Source organism: Mesoplodon densirostris, chromosome 8 (assembly GCF_025265405.1).
Source record: "Mesoplodon densirostris isolate mMesDen1 chromosome 8, mMesDen1 primary haplotype, whole genome shotgun sequence".
Lineage (NCBI taxonomy): Eukaryota > Metazoa > Chordata > Mammalia > Artiodactyla > Ziphiidae > Mesoplodon > Mesoplodon densirostris.
This window is the reverse complement of record NC_082668.1, coordinates 41,985,405-42,002,311: the sequence shown is the minus strand read 5'-3', so window position 1 is coordinate 42,002,311 and position 16,907 is coordinate 41,985,405.

Genomic DNA, 16,907 nt, shown 5'->3' with positions numbered 1-16,907 from the left:
ACACTTACTACTGCTACCCAGGGAACTGTGCACCTCCACCATCATGCTTGTCAGAACACTATCTCCCCGGGCGAGGCCACCTCGAAATGTTGCTAATCTCTGAGTCCACATCTGATTTGCAAAACAAGTGTGGCTACCTACACCCTAGCCACAAGGGCATCTGAGGATGTGCATTTTCAGAAGGTGGGACTAACATGAGAAAGTAACAAGATAAAGGAGAATGTTCAATGATGGTGACTGGCCATAAACAATCATCCACTATAGGAGGATTACTTGTATTTTCCTCTTCATAGAGCAGGGAGTCTGTGTAGTCATTCTGGGCTATGTAGAGTTCTACAGCAATTGGAATAGGAAATTAATAGCCAATCTCCCTTTCTTAATCAAATGTTTACTGCTTTTTTTCCTCTATATGCCCACAGAAAGTATTAGTATCAGATTAATTATGTATATTTATCATGTTTTGAAAGCATTTTGCCATTCCTCTTAAATTGTTCATCCATTTTTAATGGTTTCAATTAATTTTTACACTTTAAATTTATTGTAGATTGTGTATTGTACAACATCATGAACCAAAAGCAATTATTGTACAAAATATGCTATTCCTAGAAGTAACCATCCAAATGGCTTCTGTTTGCTGAAAAGAATCATGGAATTGTGGTATATATTTCCATATTTTACTCATAATACAATGCAATTCTATCCTTCATAAGAGTAGGTCCATTCTGTGTTATTTCTGATTTAAATCAGACTACCTTAGTTGAAAAGAACATTTACCATAATTATTATTAGTCAGTTTATAATAAACCAACCTCTGCTGCTACTTTATAATATAAATTATAATTTAGTCTCATACACTCATTACTCTTCTAAACTTACTAGTTAAAATCTTCAAATTATAATATTCTCTCAATATTACTCTGGTTTAGTCAAATGTAGGGGTGATTTGTAAAACTATGATCTCAGGTACGAGGATCAGTAACGGGGGTTAATATTTCATGCCATCAAGTCAGCTTGATGTTCGGCACCTTTCGCCTTTGAACGGTTGACAGGCAAACAAGAACATCAAAGAAAGCAGGAGAAACTGGTTTAATCACTCTATTTTGTCTAAAAATTTTTCCACATGAGGCAAAACACACACAAAACATTTAATTTAAAAGGTCTTTTGATGGAATATTTTATGGGAATATTGGTTGTTAAAAACTATCATACATTAGGTTTGCACCAATGTTTAGCACCTCTTTACCACTTGATCTTCTGGGGGTACAACTCAAAAGCAAAATTACGAATGTTTAACATTAATAGTATTTATCCTAAGAATAAAAACAAGACATTTCCATGACTTTCCAAAATCCTACTTATAAAGTAATTTTAATGTGTAGGGCATTTGCCTAAATGGATGAGATAAATCTCTGTAGCTATCTTCTGAGTCTCAACTTTTCCTTAGATGTAAAATACTGAGGTGCTTGTTAGGACTCAAAGGGATTAAATGTAATTTGCATCTGATAGCTTTGTTTCCCATGGTAATTATGTACCTAGAAAAATGAAAGAATGCAGTTTCTGACAAACTAGGCATTGGCTTCAAAAAAGAAAGAATCATATTTTAATTAATAAGTGATATGAAAAAGAAAACAATATTTGACTACTGAACTGCCTATACAAAGAAAAATCAACAAATAGATTCGTTGAAAAAGTCATTCCAACTAGTTTGGGGACTTGGGCTGGGGAAAAAAAGAAAGGCATGATTGACATTTTAGCTTTTAGTTAATTGCCTTGGCACTGTATTCATACAACATGGCTCCATTGCTTTTCTGGCACTCCTGAGCAATTCTTTACCACCAATTCTTTACCACCATGTTACCCAGGTGAAAAACACTGTAAAATAAGCAAAGAAATAATGAAAAATCTTTTCATATCATTATAATAAATTTATAAGTATACTTGAGGTCAGGATTGTTTATATGCCGATTTCCTCTAACAGTGCCGAGCACCTGGAAATTGAAACCAAACGGATAAATTGAAAAAACTCAAAGCTTAGTGGAAATGGGGCTGGAAAGAAGCAAGATCAGATGACAACAAAGATTAAGTACAAAGCAAAGATCTGCCATGTTTAATGTGTAAGAAGAAAGATTAATAGCTAATGCTTTATTTGAAATAAGATGCAGGAAGACTTCAGCCAAAAAAAAAAAAAAAAATTCTGATTGTCAGTAAACAGCACGGTGTAGAGTTGGTCAGACCAAGGCTTGAATCCTGTCTCTACCACTTCCCAGCTAGGAGACTCTGAGAAAGTTGCACTAACTTAGCTTCAGTTTCTTTATCAATCAAATGAGGCAAATCCTAACATCTACCTCATAGATAGGTATTCGGATTAAATTTCCTTCAATAGAAAATGCCCATTTTTTTTTTCTGTGACCAGCATAATTCACTGTAACACTGATTTCATGTTGAGGAAAATAAAAATGAAGATAGTCAAAAAATAGTAGACCAAAAAGAAATGAAATTGAGTTATTTGTAGTGAGGTGGATGGACCTAGAGTCTGTCATACAGAGTAAAGTAAGTCAGAAAGAGAAAAACAAATACCGTATGCTAACACATATATATAGAATCTAAAAAGAAAAAAAAAATGGTCATGAAGAACCTAGGGGCAAGACGGGAATAAAGATGCAGACGTGGAGAATGGACTTGAGGATATGGGGAGGGGGAAGGGTAAACTGTGACAAAGTGAGAGAGTGGCATGGACATATATACACTACCAAACGTAAAATAGACAGCTAGTGGGAAGCAGCTGCATGGCACAGGGAGATCAGCTCATGACCACCTAGAGGGGTGGGATAGGGAGGGTGGGAGGGAGGGAGATGCAAGAGGGAAGAGATATGGGAACATATGTATATGTATAACTGATTCACTTTGTTATAAAGCAGAAACTAACACACCATTGTAAAGCAATTATACTGCAATAAAGATGTTAAAAATATATATATGTATAAGAATGTAAAAATATATATATATATAGTAGACCAATTAATAGAACTTGAATGTGCATGTAACAGCATGGAGCACACCCTGACAGAAATAGCCTATTTAAAAGAGATTTATAGGGTCCCTAACTTCTCTGATTTTATCTACTCTAATGTAATGGTCAAACCATATCCCCCAAATCCAAGTATCCATATGCTATGAGACATAGAGTGGTTTCCAACTCTGATTTTTGAAGAGAACAAGGTTTTTGTTTTTACTTTTTAAAGAATAAAAGAATAATAATGTAGTAAACATATACTTTTTATTATATAGTGATGAAAAATTTTCTTTTAAACTATTAGAGATACCAAGATTTCTCATAGCTACTTTGTTTAGCTTCCAAAGCTGACCAGTAATCATGAGTTAAGGTGCAGTTTAATATAAGCCCTGAATTTCTGGTGTCAAATAATATCCAAACAGGTATATTTTCCATTTATCCCACATGCAGCCAGGCATCTTCCTGGTAATTATTTGGAAACAACCTAGCAGTTACTCCTGTTACTTTACATTTACTTTAAGGACTCAGATTTTTTAGGGGTTCAGAAACCAGCTGAACCCTGGCCCAGATTAAAAACAAAAACAAAAACAAAGAAAACATGGGCTTCCCTGGTGGCGCAGTGGTTGAGAGTCCGCCTGCCGATGCAGGGGACACGGGTTCATGCCCCGGTCCGGGAAGATCCCACATGCCGCGGAGCGGCTGGGCCTGTGAGCCATGGCCGCTGAGGCTGCGCGTCCGGAGCCTGTGCTCCTCAACGGGAGAGGCCACAGCAGAGAGAGGCCCGCGTACCGCAAAAAAAAAAAAAAAAGCAAAGAAAAAAACAAAGAAAACACAATACGGCAGTATGTGTTATCTGCACAAAATAAAGATACAGAAGACTCATCCTTCTCCCTACCTCTTCTTCATCTCTAGTTTCGCCCCTAGCAGCTTTGCTCCCTGGTCCCATATCTATCAAATCCTTGTGATAAAATTATTTCAGTGACCTTGTTGCAATTTACAGAAAATTTTTAGTCTTAAGTGAACTTCCATCTTGGACAAGGAGAGGACTCAGGAATCTAGCCATGAATAGGTACTGGTAGCCCTAGGAGGATGGGCATCAGGCAAATGGGACGATGATAACATGCAGAGGAAAAGGCAGGATGAGAACAGAGAATAGAAGGAGTTCCAGGCAGAAAGTGGAAACTACATCCCAGGCAAAGGCCCTGGGACCAGGAATGGCAAAATGGAAGATGGGTGATTACCTAAGACATCATTTTACCTAATGAAAGATCTTAAAGAGTTCTGTGTGAGCTCTGCTTTGAGTGAATACTAAGATAATTTGGTTTAGTAAATCTCGGCATTTGCAACTACATAGTAAAGTGTTTTCCTTCCATATACTCTTAAAAATGGCAGCTGTTAACTTTGTCACCTTCAGTTGTTTATATTCTGCTGAGCTCTGTCCAATGTGATCCTTATTTGTATTCTCTGTGACACAATAGAGTGATTGGAATGGCGATATTCAATTCCCTTTATCTGAACGGATCTCTTATCAGTTTGGACGATGAGCAAAAAAATAGATTTACGACTGGACAGAAGTACTTTCGGCAAAACGTTTCATGGTAACACTATTAAATATCAGCTCCTGTGACAGTACTCATAGATATTCCTGTTTCAATGTTTCAATCCAGGGGAATGAAGACTTTACAAACACATTGGGGTGTCAGTGTTTTCACAGGAAAATACTGATATTCTGCACTTCTAAATGATTAATACTTTCTTTTCCCACAAAACAATGCATGCTCCTATTTTCAATAACATTTATTCATATTCCTGCTATGTGGTTATTCATAATAACAAATAACTATAATTATTTAGAGACCTGCAGAAAAAAATGTATATCATAGACATCAAATTTAAGTTGGGATTTTTAGACTTGATAGTCCTAAAATTTTCCAGAGAATTTAGCATAATATCTACATCTAACAGAATGGCTCTCACTGTCATCTCTATATAGATAACTACGTGACCTGCTGTATGTCCAGCCCTGATGTCTTGAGCAACCGTCTGCATCCCCAATTTCTTAACTGAACATCTCCACCTTAATGTTACCAACTGACACCTCAAAGTTAAGTCCAAATCTAATATTACCTCCTCCACAAAATCTGTCCTTAGCACAGTCCTTAAGAAAGCCCTTTCTTTCCATTTCCTCCTCTTTCTAATCTATCTGGAACACAATGCTTCATCTATCTTCCCACTGATGATGTCATGTCATTCACTCTACTCAAAAACTTTTCATAGCTTCCTATTGCCAATTAGATAAAGTTCAAACACCTTGATTAACCTGTTAATCATAGCCCTCTATGATCAAATCATAATCTATCTTTCCAGTCTTTTCAATTTATGCACACTTCGCATCAACATATCAAACCTATTTACCGGACTGCTTTTCACTGCTTTAACTGTCTGAACATTGTGGAGGACATTGCCTAAACCTTTTCTAAAAGATTGCATGTAAATTTTTTTAAACTTTGTGTTAAAGTATTGCTTCCTTTGGTAGGTTTCCTTTGTTTTAATGCAAGAGTTATACAAATGACCATATTCTTTTTAATTATTATCATGACAGTTATGTTGCTTAGACAAACTTGTAGATCAATTATATCAACCTGAGCCATCCACTCTAGAAACACCAGCTTCTCACAGTATGAAAGTATGGTCAGCTGTATTCATCATCATTCACTCTAATTTACATATTTCTAAATCCTAACCAATCTGCAGTTCCTTGCATTTATCTCCCGCATGTAGTCGTTCATAAGCCTCATTCCTCCTGTAACCAAACAGCCTTCTTCTGAAATATGTAGCACTTAACTGCTTTTCAAATAAAACCCTATCTCTTTCTATTTGTAAAATACAAACGAAAAATAAGAGGCTTAATTCTCCCTGTTGAAAATAAGGGAAGCAGATTTTCCTCCCCTCCTTTTTCTTTGAGCATTTATTTACTTGTACTTTTAAGTATCTTCTTCCTTTCTCCTTATCCTTTTGAAGACTAAATAAATTAAATAGGCCTTTTGTTAGCGTTAAGACCCGGGAATGTCTTTCTCAAGGACCTGGAAGCCATCCTTTTGAAATGTAAATGTCAGGAGACATAGCGCCCCTATCTCCCAGTTTCTGTGAGAGGGTAGGAGTTTAACTTCAGTGGGTACCTCGCTCCAAGTTGCAAAATTTTTTCCTGTCATAAGAAATATGTTTGCTTTGCCTCTTGATAAAGGCAATTGGCTAACACCCCAATCAATTACCAGGTAAAGCTGGGATGAACTAGATGTGACAAATGGTGCCATGAAGTCTTCTTATTGAAGACTAGCTATTGCTTATCTTGAGAAGATATATGTAATGGGTTGAATCTACTTGACTACACGAAAGGGTGATATTCCTTCCTGTATTTGCCAATTGCCTGTGATACACATCACATTCTGGTTTAACTGTTTATTCAATAATAAAAGTGTCTTCTTTCCCTACTATCTTTGTGGAAGGGATTTCTGGGTTGGAAGATTTTGTTTTTAATTATATTTCTCTATCTCTATGTACCATAGATATTTGGGGTGTTCCCCCTTATAAACTGCTATAATAGGTTTGAATCACTCTATCACACTAGATGCTCAAGTAATGTCATATTTCAAACTAACCTACAACAATTACATACTGTTACCATAATTAGAAAGTTCTTTTGATAGAAATCAGTATAGTCTCCAATAGTTAAAGGTGGTTGAGGGCACATGTGTATACACATGCACACACATAAAAATACACATACACACCCCTTGCTACTAGGTCATATATAATAATGAAAGCCAGTATCTGACAAAAGACAGTATCTGACCACATTCTGCCACCTATACAAATATGTCTTATCAAGCAAACACAAAACATTAAACTCAGTAACTCCATGCAGTCTCAATTCTCTGTCCTTTTAAGTACTCTAAAAAGTACCTACATGAAAATCCGGTCAAGGCAGTTGCAGTAATAATTCTAGCAGCAAGATTAAGCTAAACTATTAGCCAAGTGTCAGATAACAGAATCCTCCAAAAGTCTCTGAACACAGATCAGATGGAAATCTTAAGCCTAGGGTACGTTTCTGAAGGATATAGGCTATTGGACTCATTAGACTATTTTACCTGATTCATAGAGTGGGATTGTTTGTGTATTTCTAGTGAATCCACATGTCTTGAACAGTACTCATTTCACTAACAAAACTTCAGTAATGGTAAAATTCTATTCTCCATTAACTACATGGCACACCCTGTGGGGTTGATGGAAAATTCAGATAGCTTAATTACTTTTGTAGTACAAGATGTTCACGAGTCTTTCAAATTCCTGATCACTGCAGTTCAAAAGTAACTAATCACCCGTGAGTGAGGATCAAAACTAAATAACAGATGCATATTTTACCGTGTTTCTGCTAACATGTCAAAGTAAACTATAGATAATATAACATTATGCTTTCAAATTTAATTCAATTGGCCTTGACCTCAATGAATGACACTGGCAGGAAGCCTCTCCCCTTGGACCATGAAAGAATGTTGTACCCTAACATTGTAGCATCCCAGAGCTCAGGGCTGGATGTTTTTCATTTGTAATCTAAACTCTCTCCATTAGTGAGTTCATCAGGTCTGAAGGCTTTAAATGTCACCGTAAGGCAACACTTCTAAACTTATGTCCTGAGCCTGGAACTCTCAAGTGACCTCTGGGCTTGTTGACCTAACTACCCATTTGACGTCTTCCATCTCCACTTGCATGTTTAACGGACATCTTAAAACTTATTATGCCAATAGTTGGGCCCATGTGTTGTCTTTTTTATTCCAGTAGTGTTTAGTTTGGTGGCTAACATATAGTAAATTGGTCATTTAACTTTTTTCACTGATGGAACTTGTAAATTTCTCACTTCACATAAAAACCAAACATTCCAAAAAAATTAAAGTAATTTTATCCCAATTGCATTTAGCATCAAAGGTTACTGTGTACACACTCTAGCAGTACAAATACTGTGGTTAATAATTCCACTGAAATTTTTGGCTTAAGCTCATTTGATTGCTGACAAAAGAAAAGTGAAGCCAGTACACAACGATATCTGGCATTAATTTCACTAACAATACACTGCCACAGGTCATGGGAAACTATCTGTCAACAACATCAAAATCGTCATTATACAATTACAAACCATGTAATTACCTCTAGTCAAAGGAAAATATTGTGGAATTTGTTAGGTATATTCCTAAGACAGATTTAACCAAGTTTAAAAATGCAGTTTAATTCAACAAACATATGTTGAGTACCTACAGTGCACCAGGTGTTGCTGTTGGCACATGAGCAAACATGGTGACACTGTTTTCTTTCTCTGTTGTGTCCCTTAGAAAGAGATGAGAAGAAAGGTGATATAACCGTCAGCTACAGAAACGACAGCAGGTCACTCTAATGAATCTGGGTGTTTTCTCACTGGCTTCCCTAAGGTTGTATCATTTGTGAAGTTGAGCTATGAGGAAGTAAATAAGTGACACATCCCAAAGGTAACAAATCTAGTGTGGGAGAAAATGGTATATTCAGTCGAGTGTTATCATAACTGAGAAGATCTGAGGATGTGAACAAATACGTATCATTTACAGACAAGGTCTCCTAAGTAGACCCAGTGAAAGAACACAGAGTCTAGGACTGTGGGTGAGGCAATGAGGCACTGAATAAGAATAATTGTTACCATTATTATTTCAAGCATTGTCCATGATCGATACTGTTCAAAGTTCTTCAAATACATTAACTCCATTAATTATCACAAGAACTCTAAGTATAGTTAATCCACTTACATATTAGTAAATATTAGAATGGATCTAAGATCAATACTATTATCGTTCAATTTCACAAATAAATTAAGTCAGGGAGAGGTTAGCAATTAGCCCAAGGTCATAATTCTTTGTATTTATATGCAATACCTGCATATTATATCTGCATAATTCCCATTTTCAGAAATATCAATGGCAAGCTTACATCAACAGAAAAGAAAAGCAGATACAGACACGGTTTACTCATCTAAAGAATACAGAAATAAGTCACCATAGTAAGGATAGGAAAATGAGAAATCAGCAACATTTTTCAGGAAAGGCACAGATGCAAGCACTTGTGCCCCAAAATGTTCACAATTGAACACACAGCTGAGAAGGGTACATGTGAGTGAGTAAATGAGTGTTGTATCTGAGTCTAGAATAACTGGATATTGCAGTTCACACAAGACAGTCCTGGTTTACACCCGTTATCCCTGCATAAGTGTACTACGGACTCCCTTGTCTCTCAGAAGTGTCCTGCTTGGATAGTGTATTACATGATCACCCTAAACAATGAGCCTTCTGAAAACTTAACTGTTCCTCTAGGTCGTATGTACATATAATGAGACCAAATGCATGTGTGATATCTGAGGATGTGTGTGTGTCAAGGAGTCCCCTCATCTAGGCCAGGTGATCTTCACTTATCTTGAGGTTGTCATATACTGCACGATACTGGAGAACAGAGAATGCACAACACTCAGAAGTAAGCACAGCCCTCCATTAGATTTTCTTTGCTAACAAAGCTTGGTCCAAGGATATTTCTGCATTCAGCAATGAGACTGGAAAGCAAAGTTCACTTACCTAGACATCTCTGAGAGTCAGGCTGAGACTCCTTGGTTAGTTATAGGAATATCATGAAATATCACCTGGTTTATTTATTACCTTCTTAATATAGCTTTCTGCCAAAGTACTGCTTACAAATGGCCCTTCAAGGAAAAGTCAAAACAAAAAGCAAGATACAAATGCATACACATACACACATGCACCCACATACACCAGCACATTAACACTGCTGAAAGGAACATGTACCAATCAAAGAAACAGTCCTTAAAACCCATAATCAAGCCATTATTGGGCAATGACAAGTAACAAAGAAGCTGTATGTCTGCTAAATCCTGTATTGCCTGCTAGAAGCTCAAAAATTCAGACAAGTAACACACCGGTTTATAAAGTTCTTATTAAACTGAAATAGTACAGAAATAAGTGTTAAAATATGCAAATAAAACATTATATTTAAATAAACAGATACATGCATGCTTCAGAAAGTGGCTAATGGAAACATGGTAGCAGTTATATGTTTTGATAAAGCATAGCTCAACTATGTCTGCTTCTTATATTTATGGATTTCAAGGCAAAATCATTTCAATGAACCAATGAACTGTGGACAATCCTCAGACACCAAAAGAAATAGCCAATTTACAATGTTTTCCTGAAGTCCGTGTACTTAATGTATTATTTTGATGGTGTCAGACTGAATTATAAACATCTTAATTGGAATTTTTTTTCATATTTCGCTTTTCTTTTGGAAAATGAAATATGGTTTAGAGTTACAAGTAAATGCATTGCTTTGAGAGAGGCAAAGACAAAGAGGTTTTGAAAGGGGAAAACAAATGAAGATTGCATGAATCCACGCTTTGACTTCCAAATCTCTTACCATATGTACAAGACTCCTCCATGTTCCATCTCTGCTTGTCTTCCTGGCCCTACCTTACCATCACCATCTTCCTGGCCCTAGCCACCATCACCATCCTAGGGACTTGAGCTTTTCCTGATCTTTGACCCTGCTCCGCAAAGTACCTTGCCAAAATCTCTATAAACAGTTACAGAAAACACAACTTGCAAGCAGTTTGAAGACAGAGAATTTGCTTCCTCATCTCTGTCCTCAGCACAGAGCATACCACCAAGCACAGAGCAGTTGCTTAATGAATATTTGTAGCATGAATAAGTGAAAAGTTATGCTCAATGATTTCATTTAAAATGCAGTATTTAGTCATCTTAATATAGTCAGAGAACTCTTGAGAGATTTTTTTAAACCTCCGGTCTGAATTCCTAACACCATGTTTTGCACATAACAACTGCAGTACTGTGCTTCAGAAAAAAGAAAAAAAAAACAGGTTTTTTTTAACTATTAAATAATGCAAAAGGATCAAAAAAATCTAGACACCATCTCATAATCTCTTACTAATAGAGCGCATTCCTTATTTTCTAAAGCTATCCTTTGAATCTTTTAATGCAGGAGCAGGCATGAGCATGTGCAAGTGCACACACACACACACACACAGGGGCACACTTACATTTTCCTTTTTTCCCCTCATTCTCCCCCCTATAGAGTAAGATGTGGCTACTAGTCAGTCAATCAGTCAACTTGTGAAATGCAAATAGCAGCTCACAGTGATTTTCTTCCAGGCTTCCTAGTCCAGGCAGCAAAAATAAAATATATTTCTCAGAGAAAATCAAATGAACCTTATGTGAATGAATTGTTTTCTTTACCATTTTCATTTTTTAGAAAAAGCAGAAATGCTTTTACCTGGAAAGTACTTTCTTTGACTAAGTTAGTATAATGCCGACTGACCTTTACTTTATTGCTCCACCAGCTCTCTGTCATTTTAATGTTTTGGTCTGTAATAATAGTCGTAAAGAATGGAATGGGCTTTTTTTTTTTTTTTTTTTTTTTTGCGGTATGCGGGCCTCTCACTGTTGTGGCCTCTCCCGTTGCGGAGCACAGGCTCCGGATGCGCAGGCCCAGCGGCCATGGCTCACGGGCCCAGCCGCTCCGCGGCATATGGGATCCTCCCAGACCGGGGCACGAACCCGTATCCCCTGCATCGGCAGGCGGACTCTCAACCACTGCGCCACCAGGGAGGCTCTGGAATGGGCTTTTTGAAGCAATTTTCTCCCTAAGGATTTAAAAATCAGTCTTTATTTTTCACATACTCAAAACAAAGCACTTAAAAAAAATAAAATGGAAATGCAGTTAGTGCAGAAGTGGGCTCATTTACACTTTAGTATCTTTAAATACTGGACAAAAGAGAATACTGCATGTAGATATTTTTAAATGTCTTTTTAAGTGTGAGTGATTTCTGGGTTCAGGATCAAATGTAATATATTATAAGACTATGATCTCTCCTTCACAGAACTTCCTGGGATAAAGAATCTTAGGCCAGCCCAATAAGGGGTCAGAATTTCCCATGTACGTACACAGCTTACTCTGCTGGAAGCATCCTTGTGCCTGACTCCAACCTGGTTCAGTTTCCAGTCTATCTTTAAAAACTTGACTTTCTCTGGTTCCACAATTTCTGCTAGTACAGCCTTACAGCTGTTTCCCAAATTTAAAAAAAGAGAAAAAAGAAAATCAAAGGCTTTTTCAAGTTGGGAAACAACCTTCCCCTGCTGAGTTAACAGATTTCTCTCCCTTTTGTTTCAGGGAGGAAACAGAATATACTCTTAAACTTTCCCTCCATCCCCCAACAGCTGCAGCTGTTTCCTTCTCAAAGACCCATGACTATGATAGCCAAAAAAATTCTTACCAAAATTTTAATAAAAATTCAAACAAAAGTTATGAATGTAAAATTTAAGATTTTTTGTCAATTATTTTAATTCACCAATATATTCCAATTAATAAATTACCTGAGAAAAATTTTGTTTAATTAGTATCACTGATAAAAATGATTTAAATTTGTTAAACAAAGATGTCAGTGCTCCTAAGTAAATATTTTGTCATAAATATATTTTCTAAATAACCAAGAATATACTACTCAAAGATAAGACCATTTTAAGCTTTTGTGATGGATTAAATATTTATGAATATGGTCTTTAATGAACTCATCAACAATTATTTAAAGAAAAACACAGTGATCAAGACACTGACCTAGGCACATACTTAGAGTTAAAAAAAATCACAATAGGGCTTCCCTGGTGGCGCAGTGGATGAGAGTCCGCCTGCCGATGCAGGGGACACAGGTTCGTGCTCCAGTCCGGGAAGATCCCACATGCCGCAGAGCGGCTGGGCCCGTGAGCCATGGCCACTGAGCCTGCACGTCTGGAGCCTGTGCTCCGCAACAGGAGAGGCCACAACAGTGAGAGGCCCACGTACCGCAAAAAAAAAAAAATCACAATATACAAATTCCCCAGTGAAATAAAAGATTACACTCTATTTTAAGATTAAATGATAAGCACACATGAAAGAAATTACAAATAAGAGAGTACCTGTGTACAGCTTTTAGCTAGGCTATATAAGACATCTACATAAAAGAAATGTGTAGCAATAAATGCAAATGAAAAAGGAATTAAGAATGGAGAGATTATTGTGAAGTGGTGGCAAGAGAGAAGGTTCATCATGAATCCCTCGACTTTTGTCAAATTATTCCCCTCCATCAGTGTTTTTTGACAGGCGCCTGGATTGTAGTTGCTCAATTTTTCTCATCCTTGTTTCTCTCATCACCAAAGACTAATACTTGCATGGAATTGCCAAAGTCTTCATGTTCTACCCATTCAACACCCAAACACATAATCTCACAATTTTTTAACATTTCAAGTTAAAACTCTTCACCTCAATCTCCACCAAATCACCTGATGATCTAGAGTTTACTATCACCCAGAATTGCTTCCTGGTAAATATGTAAACCTATAGTATCCCTCTCTGTTACCACACTTTTCTATGCCAATATATCACTTTCATGTACTCTTTGACCACATCCAGACCAATTCCTCACTCTCCATCCCCCTCACACAACCTGTTTTCTTCATCTTTTTCAGTGCCCCCCTGTTCTCACCTCCTTCCCTAGCCAGCCTGAACCCCATGGCTGATAAGGTTAACTCTCTTTCCATCAGTACCTTCAACTCCCCACAGCCTCACTCTTTTCCATGCCTTCTCTACAAACTGTCATCTCTCCATTCACCAGTCCAACATTTAGATACCTAAGCACTATTACAGAAATGCCCAAATTCTTATGTATTCTTGATATTAAAAATATTCTTTAATGAAAGAAGATAGGCTACTAAGAAGAGGAGAGTAAGATACACTTATTCAAGGCCTTGGGTGGAGTGCCATGAGAATGATGTTCTGGTTAAACTCACAGACCAGAGTTCAATCATGACTTTCAATAGAACATACTCAGTGGAGTAACTGTTGCTAAATCAGGGTAGATGAAGGGATGAATCTGAGGTGACAAACAGGAAACAGTGAACATATCTTTTCAAGAAGATTGGCAGTAGAGGAAATGAAAGATAAAATGATAGCTAAAGAAAGAGATGCGGTCTGCAAAATCTTTTTTAAAATGGATGATATTTGAACACAGTTACAGGCTAAAAAGAAGAAGCTAATAGGAAGGGAAATGCTGACAATAAAGGAGAGGAAAAGCATCAATTTGTAGATCAAAGTATCAGAAAAAGAGGTAAGAAATGAGATCAGAGGTGCCTATGAAGGAAGAACTGAATGGAGAATAGAGGGGAAAAGAATATAAGAAAAGATTTGGATGAGCTTTTAGGTAAAAGACACAGAGTTGAATAAATTCTAAGTTGAGAGTCTGCTTTTGTTCAGATCATTTCACTTCAACCTGCTTACATTCTCTGTTCCCTATATTCTGTTTCTGCCTTGTTTCCTATGAAAAGATTCACAATGTCCCCTCTTATCTAACGCTTTTTACCACTTCTATACTCATGACTGCTGGCTTCATTCATGTGTGTCCTTTCACTGCCTTCGTCTATTCAGTCTTGTTAACCCACAACCTCTACCAGCTCAATTCCTTGAATCCTCTGTGACATCAGCTCACCAGATTCTCTATATCTCTATGAACAGGAAACAGATGAGCAAGAAACATTCTTCAGGTTTTGTTTCATTTGATTCTCTATAGCATTTAATGTTCTAATATATTCTATCTCTAGGTTTCATTCATGTATCTAAAGTGTCCCCCTAATGTTGGTGATTCCTAAGACTTCACCCTCATTACTAGAGACCTAGAGAGAGGAAACCAGAAGGTATTCTTGGAAGCTGCCATCCAAGATTATCTCTGAAAAGTGTGATTTGTCTCCCTTCAGTAGTAAACCAGCAGAACATTAGTAAAATTAAGGAAATTTAGAAAAGAAACTGATTTGGGGAAGAGAATGAGTTAAGTTTTAGATTTCAGTCTGATATGCTACATTTGTGCCTCCAGACCTACTCTCTGTTCTTCTCTGGTCCACTCAAGAGGAGACTGATCTGCATGGTGTGCGTCATTTATGTTCCTTCATCCTCTGGATTCCTGTTAGGCTTGGCCAATGAGAACTCCAGGAAATAGGAGGGTGGGAGGAAATAGAGGTCAGGTATTTTTTCTCCCTGCTTCTTCCAAGTTAGACTGCAGTTTTAGCAGGGGCTGCATTCCTCTACCCATGGCCACAGCATTTCTCAGGAAGGCCTTCTTTCATAGCTTCTGTTCTCTCCGGGTTCTGGTAACCACTCTCTTACATAGACATTCAGAGTTTCTTAATACTGTCAGTCCCTGGATCAAAGACCATCCTTTGTTGATTCTCTTATTCCTGCCCCCATCTCTGTAAATAGTTTACACATTAAATCTCTTCAATTAACCCTTTGAATAAGCCATCTATTTCCTGTCTGGACCCTTACTGATACTGAAGTGTTTTGTTTGAAATGACAGCACGACATGCAAAGAGTGAGATGGCAGCACTGAACTGGAGAAACAAAGGAATGAATTCAGACCTAAAAATGTATGTTTGGAAAAATATCTGTGCAAATGTGATAATGGAATCCACAGTAGAGGATGAAATCTCTAAAGAACAGCATGAACAGGAAGTACAAAGTAAATAACTAAATACAAACTGTAGGACGTATTCATATTTAGAACAAACGGAAAAGAATGAATGAAAGGAAGAGCAAAAAGGAGAAAAAAATTAAGTATCAAACAGATCTTAAGGTTTGCTGCACCCCAAATTCACTTAACATTTTTATTGTACAATAACATCATAAATTTTAGGAAATTTGGTGACTCTGGCCTCCCAAAACTATTAAATCTTGTTGTTCTAACATCAAAAAGTAGAGTGTTCATATCTGAGTATGCAATGGGTATGACTATCTTTTCTAAAAATATTTTAACAAATTGTTTGCTTCTGTCCTTATATACTTAGCTATCTGTATATGTATTAATACAACTTTACATTATATAATTTAGCATGTTTTAATACAAAAATAAAATAGTTCTATATAATGCAAAATAGCTGGCCTAAGCATGGAAAGGCATGAATTACCCATGATCAACTCTGTGTTTTTTGGTTTCTGTGTGTTTTTTTTACAATTTTCCTTTCGTTTTGAACAGAAATAGCCCTTGATATTACAAATAACCCTTTGCCAGCTTAACAAAATTGCTGGGGTGTGGGAAGTGCTTAAAGCATTGCTTTTCTTATTTGTTTTTGTTTTAAGCAAGGGACTAGAACTAAAGGTGAGGAAGATGTCTGCAGAAAGGAATAGAGACCAAATTCACAAGCCAACGCTTTACAACAGTTGGTATCTATTGGTTCGGCCAAAAGGTTCATTCAGGTTGAAACCCGAACGAACCTTTTGGGCAACCCAATATTATCAAAATTTATCTTTCCAATGAAGTAGAAATTGTTCCGTCAGTATATTTGATGATGTAGTTCAAATACAGAATAAAGCCAATCTTAGCATGTGGGAGGAACTTTGCATCTCAGCTATGTCCATGTTGAACTTTCAGCAGCACTTACTATCAGGCCGGGCTCTGTTTCTTCAGATCCATTCCTTGCCCTTATCTTGCTCTCTCAGTGTCCTGATTGGGGTTGCTCTGGTAGTCTGCGTTTACCAAGCTCCTGGGTTTGGCCAGCTGAAAGCACTGGTGAGAGACTGGGGCTCAGGAAGAAGAGAGAAGTCAGATGCTTGCCCTCTCCTTTGATGCTACAGGTGTCTCTCACAGCTGCTGTGTCCTTTCCGTGGTTTTAGCACCTGCCCAACAAGTTCTCCACAATTCCATCTTGTACTCAGTGACCCAACGACCTGAGTCTCTGGGATCCAGCAACACTGGCTCTTACTTTTGCCCCTGCAGCCC